Here is a 9,853-nt window from a genome sequence, read left to right as displayed (position 1 = left end):
ATATGTTTAAGCCACCAATTGAGTTCTTCTCTGACATCTGATGAAAGTTGAATTTTTTTCTGAGTAACCCAGACCTTCTCTTAGATGAAGGATTTTCAGGCGCTGAAGGGCCCTGTAATGTAGCGGTGCTGGAAAAATTGCCTGAATGGAGGCTGAGAGGAGACGTAGAATTCTGGCTATGGAACGTTGTGAAATAAGATCTTTGTTGAGATCTGATTTCTTTCTGTATGGTCCTCAGCTTTTTGACGGGAAGGCTCAACAAAGCTGTATGGGTATTTACAAGAAAACCCAGGAATTCCACTTCTTTTGAAGGGGAAAGGATAGATTTCTCCTGATTTATTAGGACGCCTAAGTTGGAGAGAAGAGAAATAGTCCAGTTCATGTGAAGAAGGAGACAATAAGATGTAGCCATGATGAGAATGTCATCTAAAAAGATTATCAGACGAAGTCCCCGAGACCGAAGGGAGGCAACTATTGGCTTCATTAGTTTGGTGAAGCACCAAGGGGCTGAAGAGATTACGAATGGAAGGCAAGTGAATTGCCATTTCAAATCGTTCCAAATGAATTGGATATAATGTTGTGACAGTGGATGAATGGGAACTGTCATGTAAGCGCCTTTGAGATCGATTTTTATTAACCAGTCTTCTGGTAACAAAAAGGTCTTTTAGAAGATGAACACCTTCCATCTTGAAATGGCGATAATGAACATAGTTGTTCAGAATCTTTAAGTTGATGATTGGTCTGTGACCGCCATCTTTCTTTTTGACCAGGAAGAGATTGCTTATGAAACCTGGTGAATCCAATGGGACTTGAATAATAGAATTTTTGGAACATAGTTCCATGATTTCTGAGTTTATCAGGAAACAATCCTCTTTGGAAAATTGGATTGGATGAGGGGTTAATATTTGAATTGGAGGACAAATAAAATCTATTTGGTAACCCCAGACAGTATTTAGGCTCTAGTGGAGGAGGATAACTTACCTGTAGGTGGTCTTGAACAGGATGAAGTGCGCTGTCCGTGTGTCCTCCAAGGGCGTCCTCAGTAGGAAAAGAAGGGTGGGGGTTGGGTGGTGGGAATGATACCCTGTCATAATGAGGAGGGGTTCGACTGGGAAATCTTCCCCAGCTTTTCCAAAAATTCTGTTAGAGAAAACTTTTTTGAGAGAAGTTTGCGCTGTCAAGCGACAAAAATAAACCTACATATTTACATATTTCTTTAATAAATTGGTCGCCAAAAAGGAGACCGTTGGTGGAATCAGTAGGTTCATTTGGAGCCAGATGTGTCAGCTGTGGATCCTGCTTCATGAGGATTGACCTGTGTCGTTCAGTGCAAATGGCTTCGTTTGCATTACCAAAAATGCATATAGCCCTATGGGCCCAACCCCTAAGGGTATGTGTATCTATGGGTATGTGCATCTATGGGACAATTCCAAAAGTTTTGTTAAGGGGCCCAGAACCTTGTCCTGGCATGCCTTAAAGGAACAATCGATTCCATTTTTAGGGTTTTTCCCAGATTTTTGTAAATATTTAGTTAGGATAGGATCTAATTACTGTGTTTGGGCTGCATTGCCGGTTAAGGTAGGTCTAGGGCATTCCGCCCTTAATTTGTTATGGGCCTCTCTATCTAGCCCTTTCTTGATCCAGTAGCAAATAAACTGATCCACTTGAGAGGATGGTAGCCATTCCCCAGAACAGGGATGCCTAATGTGAGCAGGATCAAAAAATGGTAGGCCTGCAGCATCTAAAATAGAAGACTCCTCATTAGGGCCATTATGAGAAGAGTCACTATCTTATGAAACAATCAAAGGGTCAAAAGATGGGTCATCAGTCGGAATTTTCCAATTCCTCTACGGAAGCCTCATCTGATTGTTCTTCAAAAGAATTAGGTTTACATCCTTTAGAGGATTTATGATCCCGTTTTTTGTGTACTTCCTCCCAGGTAGAGGGTAATGCGTGTGAATTTGAGGCACGTGACATATGGCTGCAAGAGGGGTGCGACCCTAAATCTTTTTCCTGATCCACCTCCATATTGTCAGTCTTTGTTTGGAGGGATTAGGGTAATCAGAATTGTTAATCCTCTTTTTAGCATGACCCTGAGGCGTTCTTGGGAATGTAATTTAGCTTAGAAGTGTGACATAGCCATAAATACAGACTTAGTGATAGAGTCTTGCATTGATGCCATGGCATTAGATATGGCAGATTGTACTGAACTAGATACAGAACTGTCAACTAAGTCCTGAATCTGGTCGCCAGCCAGATATTTAGTATCTTTAGGTAAATTATGGTCAGTGGACATGATGAAATATGTATATTTAATAAAAATAAATTAATATATCGAATATATATATATATATATATGTAAAACTAATAATGGTAATTAATTAATAATAACATTATTTAATAGAATAGGTCAGTAAGATATATTGTATATACTGAGACAGTTGGAATAGAGCCTGAACTATAATAACAATCACAGAAGGCTCTGTGACAATGTCCTGAAAAAGATACCGGGAGGCAGGCAGAGAATACTAATGGGCGTGAATGTAATCGGAGCTGTGAGGAGAAGCTGACAGGAATGGCTGTTCTTCGCGTCTGAGGTGAAGGGTGGGAGCGGCTTCGCTGATCACCAACAGAGCCGAGATATCGCGAGAGTGGGAGGGGAGAAAAACAGCTGCGTCACCAGAAGATGGAGGCGCGAAAACAGAGGTCGGTAAAAGGAAAAGTATAGGGTGAGCGGAGCGGGTAAAAATATGATAATATGATAGATAATGAAAAATAAAGACAAATAATGCTGCTAATAATTAGAACAGTAATAGGGAGAAACATGGAAATGAAATAAGAATATGAAAATTGATAAGTGGAAAATACGCAGAATATAATAATAATAATTAGAAGTAAGTATTAGCAAGGATAATAATATGGAAATACGAGGAAAATATATGATAAAGTTATATGAGAAAAAATAAATGTAGCATTGGAATACTCATCTGATATCTGCATTAGCAGCAAAGAAAGAGGGATATTTCAGTTATGCAGGACCTTATATCAACTAGCCTATACATTCATTTGGTTGTCTATACCTGTAACTGTACACCTGTGTACCTAAAAAGCTTTCTTGTTACCTATTGAAAAAACGTTTTAATGTTTTGCTGCTGTTCATTGCATTAAAGAACATGCATAATGCGCATGCCTCCTGTCTTGATATAAAATTTGTTCTACTTGTTTATGTTGATTATTGTAGGGTAGAATAATTTTAGTTGTTCTTCCTTCCTCAGTTTCTTTTTTCTCTCTCTGTATGAAGTGCTTATCTCTCTTTTGTTTCCTGACTTTATAAAAAGAGAGGTGAATACTTCATACAGAGAGAGAAAAAAGATCAAGAAACACATCAAGAAAGATTGGAGAGGAACATATCCGTAAGAGGTCATGGGGAGGAAGCAAGATGATTTACGAGTTTGACACATTGGCACCTTCAAGTCTGAACGCAGACTTAGAAATATTTGGCTTTTTAACATGTATAATAATATTGTATTTTTATTCTCACACAATCTTATATGCTTTTTATATTTTTACATTAATATATATTATTACTTTTACATACATTTTTCATATACATTTTAATAATTACCCCTTGACCTGTTATACTTTGAGAATATTCCTATATACAAATTTGCTATATTTATATATCTATGGGTTCCATCATCTAATCTTGTACTTATACCTGCGTTCTAATCATACACTTAGATATGCATTATATTCATCATATTTATATATTTATAGATTTTATTGTCAAATTTTGAACTCATTCTACAAATGCCTACTTATACTTTATGATAGGACATCATATTTCTTCGAACATATCTCAGAAAGCTCTTTTACACCTATATTTACCATATCTGTTGGCATACTTGGTACCATATCTAGACTGTATACCACATTTACATATTTAGTTATTTTCCCTCTTGGATTTTGTGTCCTCCAGGTTATTGCTATGCATGCTCTTCTTATCCCTATTTTTAAACATTCCATATCCTTGCATTTTCCTTTTTATGTAATGCCAGAACTACTGACATTCCAGTGCCAGTTTTTACCCCTGAGCCACCAAAATTGCCAATATACAGTGATCCATTACTTATTTAACATTTACCAATTATCTGGATACTATATATGTCCTGAAGTCTTGTACTCAAGCCATATATCACTGAAGAAGAGCCAAGCTGGCTTGAAACGCATCTGATGCACACAGACTACAGGATACTTTACATACATTAATTGATCTATTGGTTTGCAACTAGTAACTGACTTTGGAGAAAGTCTGAATCAATCCCTGTTTGCGCACTCCCCCTCCATGAAGACGGCCTGACATCAGTGTGAATCGGCAGCGCCTGTCCAAGTTTGAGAAGCCAGCCTGTGACCATGGCAGTGAAGCCAGCCTGAGACCACGGCAGCGGAGCAGATACAGACACACCGACTACCAGATACTCGTGAGTGTTATACAGTACCATAACTTCTATTTTCACAATAATCTGTTGGTTGGGGAGCCGAACACTCACTACGGTACAGCTGCGGATCTTATACTTGTCACCACATCTGCTACCAGCGAGCTCACCACAAGAACAATCGCAGACATGCGCTGACAACCACTGTCATGTTCGCAATACCAGAACTCTGAAACACAGGAACGCAGACACTGTACTTTGTTATGTCTTTCTGAACAGCTGCAACTACACTTGTTAGTGCCAGCCATGACGATGGTGTTCACTCACAGTGCGTATCCTACAGCCCTTTCAGCATAAGGTTTCTGTTGAGGATATGTGGTAGGTGTCTAAAGTTGAACCAGATTAGCAAAATCATAGAGGTGTCACTGATACCTGGCCTTGTTGCAGCTTTTTAAAGAAATGGAGACTGGGTATATGCCACCTAGGCTGGGAGCACCCAATTAGTTGCCTAAAGGCAGGGAATTCAAGCAGATTGTTTGACAATGGCAGCACCAACAACCTGGCCAGGTGTGAATTCAGCCTAGATGATGTTGCCTACTGTTTGTGGGATATTGATTTGTGCATGGATAACTAGATGACAACACAGAGACTGTACTTTCTTCTGATGAGCCTTGGCTACTAGACAAATAACAGGGATTGGGAGCTGCAGTAGCAAGGTTTTGTTCACATTCTGGAAAGTTTTGAGAACACATTGGTGTACTATACAGAGCTTGTATATACACCACCACCTGACCGTTCTCCTTCTCTGGCAGGCATTTTTATGAAGCCTACAAATAAAGCAGCCATTAGAGATGAGCAAAGTTAGTTATTTGATTTGTCACAAACTTCTCGGCTCGGCAGTTGCTAACTTTAGCCTGCATAAATTAGTTCAGCTTTCAGGTGCTCCGGTGCGCTGGAGACTCTCTCCTAGGACTGTATCCACCTTTTCCAGCCCACCGGAGCACCTGAACTAATTCATGCAGGCTAAAGTCAGCAACTGCCGAGCCAAGAAGTTTGTGACAAACTGAATCACTGTAACGTCGCTTATCTCTAGCAGTCATTTGCCGTTTTTCAGATGTTCAGTCCTACCTCCACTCTTTATCACTGCCAGTGCCACCATGACCACTCCTTATCTTTATCTGGCTCCCCTTTTCTATCCAAAACCACACCATCATCTTTGTCCTCCTCCTCATCATACCTGCCACTCCTGAGTCTGTTCTAAGGTCTCATGGGCTCCTTGTCCTCTCACCATGGCTGCCACTATCACTATGCCCACCATCAGTCCCCCTGACAACTATACGTCTCATTTACGGTTTCCACCCCCAAAGAGGACTGTCCTCACACAACTCCTCCTCATCCCTGTCCTTAGCACCTTAGGCGTTGTCTGCTTTTGTGTGAGGCTCCACTAAGAGGGGGTAGCAAAGACAGATATGATTAAATGGAAAGGACAAAAAGGCTTTTACTGTGCCAAATAACCATAGAGGAGCAATCCACTAACACCTGGCTCTAAATCAGTGTCAGAATATGAGCCAACTAATCTACAATGGCTGTATCCTCTGAACCAACAAGTACCCTGGAGGAGATGTCGGCTTTCTTATGCTACCAATTATGGTGGGCCTGGAAACATGGCTGCTACTTCTTGTACTGGCCCAGGCCCATGACTGCCACTACCTGTAAATTTTGACTCATGAGTCAAGAGCACATGCTTTATCCTGTTACTTAGCCTTGTTTCCATGTTGAAGGTATGGCTTTTTGCTTGACATATACAGTGCTTGGATTTCAGCACAAAGTTGTGTATCACTTAGGGCAGGGCAGGCACGCATGCTACAGCACAGCACTGCCTCCTTGACAATTGAGCTCTGAGCATATAGAGGGACATTTATCAATGTTTGCTTATGTATTCCTTCTTTTAGTACTTTTTTCTTAACTTTTTTGCTTATGTGTGACTTATTTATCAACTGGTTTCAGCCTGTTGATAATTTTCTTTCACGTAAGCAATTTTTCCTTTTTTACTTTGATAGTAGCTTTCTCTGCTCCATGTTTGAGCTGGAGTAAATGTAGTCAATTTTTAACCTTGTTGCGCAGGTGTGACTGTCGCAGTTAATAAATACCAGACTACCCGTAGTCCATTTTAAAATTATTACTACGTAGTTAAGTTTTGGAAAACTTTTTTTTCTCGCTTTCCAGTCAAAATGTCGCACGAAAAATCGCGTAGTCGCAGGTGCGACATTTTTAGTAAAAAAAAATGTACTAAATCGCTTGATAAATGTCTGTCATAGAGCTGACAGATTCCCTTTCAGCTTTCATTACCCCATCTCAATTTATCAAAGTAAGGCGGAGTTTCCCTTTGGCAATGTTTTTTTTGGAAAACTGCCCCTGCAGTTTTTTAGCCAAAGTCAGAAGTGGATACACGATGGAGGAGAAGTATAAGTCCTTCCTTTTTTATTTTCCGTTCCTTTTAAATACACTACTGGCTTTGGCTCAAAAACTGCAGTGGCAATTTAAAAAAAAAAAAAAAAACTGTCAAATGGAAACCCTGCCTAAGGGTATGTTCACACAGTGGAATGTCCATGCAAAATTCTGCCAGAATATTCCACACGGACATTCAGCTGCTGATTTTAATGGGATTCTGCTGCTCTGTCCACACAGTGGAATTTATTCAGATCAGATGTTTCTGCTGCGGAAATCCCAATCCAAGAGTCTTCAAATAGAATAGACTTGTCTATTCTTTTTTGCAGATTTTGTTTCGAAATCCATTGCCGTCTATGAGACTGCAAGTTTCTAAGCGGTCCTAGCGCCCATCAGAACTTTTAAATGTCCAGATTTTCCACAGGTTTCCATGCGGAGATTCCACGTACTTTTACGCCGTGTAAACATGACCTTACTGAGATCCTTTAGCTCGACCATTTTTCCTGTTTAAAAAAATAAATGATATGACTGTTCACTTGCTATCTAATATTTTACATTCCTTGAGAAGTGTCATGGTCATGAAACAACCGATGATTCACCTCACCTGGCAGTAGCTTTACTGCAGTGGCTTTTTGGTGAAAATATATATTTTTTGAACTATTCATTGTACAGTGGTCTAAAAACAGCTAAAGCTGGAATCAATGCAACTTAATTGAGCACAGTAGTCTGATTTTTTTTTTTTTAATTTTATAATACCAGCTTTTCATAGTAATTGGAAAGAAAAAAAACAGCTGAAGGCAGTGTGATTAGTGGCACTAGAAAACACAGCACTGGCCAGGGGCGTAACTATATGAGGTGCAGAGGTAGCAGTCGCAACCGGGGCCCCCCAAGCCACATTTGCAATATAAGAGATCAGCATTAAAAATGGCACATAGTAGACATGGGGTCCTGTTGTAGATTTTGGATTGGGGTCCAGAAGCTACAAGTTACGTCTACAACAATGGCAGTTCCACATTTTCAAGTGAATATTTTTTTCCATGTAGTTTATTAAGATATCCTTTCCACAAATTTTTACTGACAAATATTCACCACAAAGGGCTTCTACTACTACTTTGTTCAGTATTTTAAAATGTTTATTAAAAATTACAAACCTCTGCAGAAACACTGAAACGGTTCCATGATAATGTAAACGCCAAAATCAGGATTTCCACAGCAGAAACAGCTGTGGCGAAAATTCCACCATGTGCAACAACAGGACTCTGCTGCACCGGAATTTCTGAGTGGGATATTCACGTGAAATTCTGCTACAAATTACACAGTGTAAACATACCCTATGAGAGCATTTACACAAGTTGATTTCATTTCAAACTCGCAGGGTGCTCGCTGCACGTTTGAAAGGGGCGGGCTCTCTGCAGCAGATTTTCAGCAGCGTCTCCACTGTAGAGAATCCACTGCAGACCCTATTGACTTCAGTGGGGTCTGCAGCAGAGTCTCCGCTGCCGAAAAATTGCTACAGCAGCCCGTCTCTTTCAAACGCAAAGTGGGAAACATGCTGCAAGTTTGAAAGGAAATCTGTTCATAAAAGGAATCTCTCAGCCCTAGATCATGTTTAAAGCTTAAGTGTCAGAAAAGGCAGTGCAAGGGCCACACCTCCTCACTCTTAGCCATAATTGATTGATGTACAGGGATCATCTAGCAGCAGTTAACAGTACACGTCTATCAATCAAGGCAGAGACAGGTGCCGACAGGTAGTGCAGGTGACATTGAAGACAACGGTACTTACCTTGTCCAGTTCAGGGCAGGGGATCTCCGGTAATCTTGTCTGCGAGCTTCAGCTCCGGGCCCGACTTGGGGAACAGGCGGAGCTTAGTGATGTCACCGCTGCTGTTCTCTAGCAGCGGGACCCAGCAGAGAGCAGCAGCAGTGATGTCACTAAGCTCTGCCCATGCCCGAAGCCAGGTGCCCGGAACTGAAACTAAGGGACAAGATTACCGGAGATCCCCTGCACGGAACGGGCCAAGGTAAGTACCGTGGTCTTCAGTATCACCTGCACTACCTGTCGGTACTGACAGGTTAGTGCAGGTGACACTAGTGACAGGTTTTCTTTAAAGCTGGATTCACAGTGTAAATTAAAGAGAATAAAAACAGAAGTATAATAGGTATAAAAAGCGAAATTTTTAAAAATCCAAATGTGTTCTGTTAACCCCTTGGTGACACATGACAAACCGCTTGGCAGCACATGGGCACTGTCAGATTCAAAACTTTTTATACATTGTACATCTTGGCAAAACATTAAATTTTCTTCTACTTTATTTTACATCTAATTAAAAAAAATAAAAATTATAATCCAAGGACGTTTATGTTATGTTCATTAGTTTTTTTTTTGTTTTTAAAATGGTAAAATTAGGGGGATTTGATTTTTTTTATTAGGGGAGTTTTTTTTAATGTTATTTTAGAAACTTTTTTTAACATTTTTTTTATTTTACACTTTTAAAGTTCCCATAGGAGACTTTTATATGCAATCATTAGATTGCATATAAAGTTCCCATAGGGGACTTTTATTTGCAATCATTAGATTGCATTTACTGTATTATGCTATGCGTATTACACATTACACAGTAAGATCAGCGATCCACTGATATAGCCTGGCTAAGCCAGGCTACATAATTGAATCGGTGATCGGGCGGCAGATAAGGGGACCATCCTCACGTCCCTGGGGTTCTGTGAGCTCCACTTAGCTGCCGGCATCATCAACTTTCACATTAGATGCTGTGATCGGCATTGATCACAGCGTCTAAAGGGTTAAATAGGCACTGTCAGATATAAAAACTTGATATGTTGTAAAGCATGCAAAACCAATAGATTTTGCAATTGCTTTCATTAGAAAATTTTCAGTATTTCATACTGAAAAAGCCAGTCAAAGAACTGCCCCCCCCCCCCCCCCCCTGCCTTCTGGAATGCATTCAATC

The sequence above is a fragment of the Hyla sarda genome, chromosome 2 (genome assembly GCF_029499605.1).
Source record: "Hyla sarda isolate aHylSar1 chromosome 2, aHylSar1.hap1, whole genome shotgun sequence".
Taxonomy (NCBI): Eukaryota; Metazoa; Chordata; class Amphibia; order Anura; family Hylidae; genus Hyla; species Hyla sarda.
Note: the sequence above shows the minus strand (reverse complement) of the source record.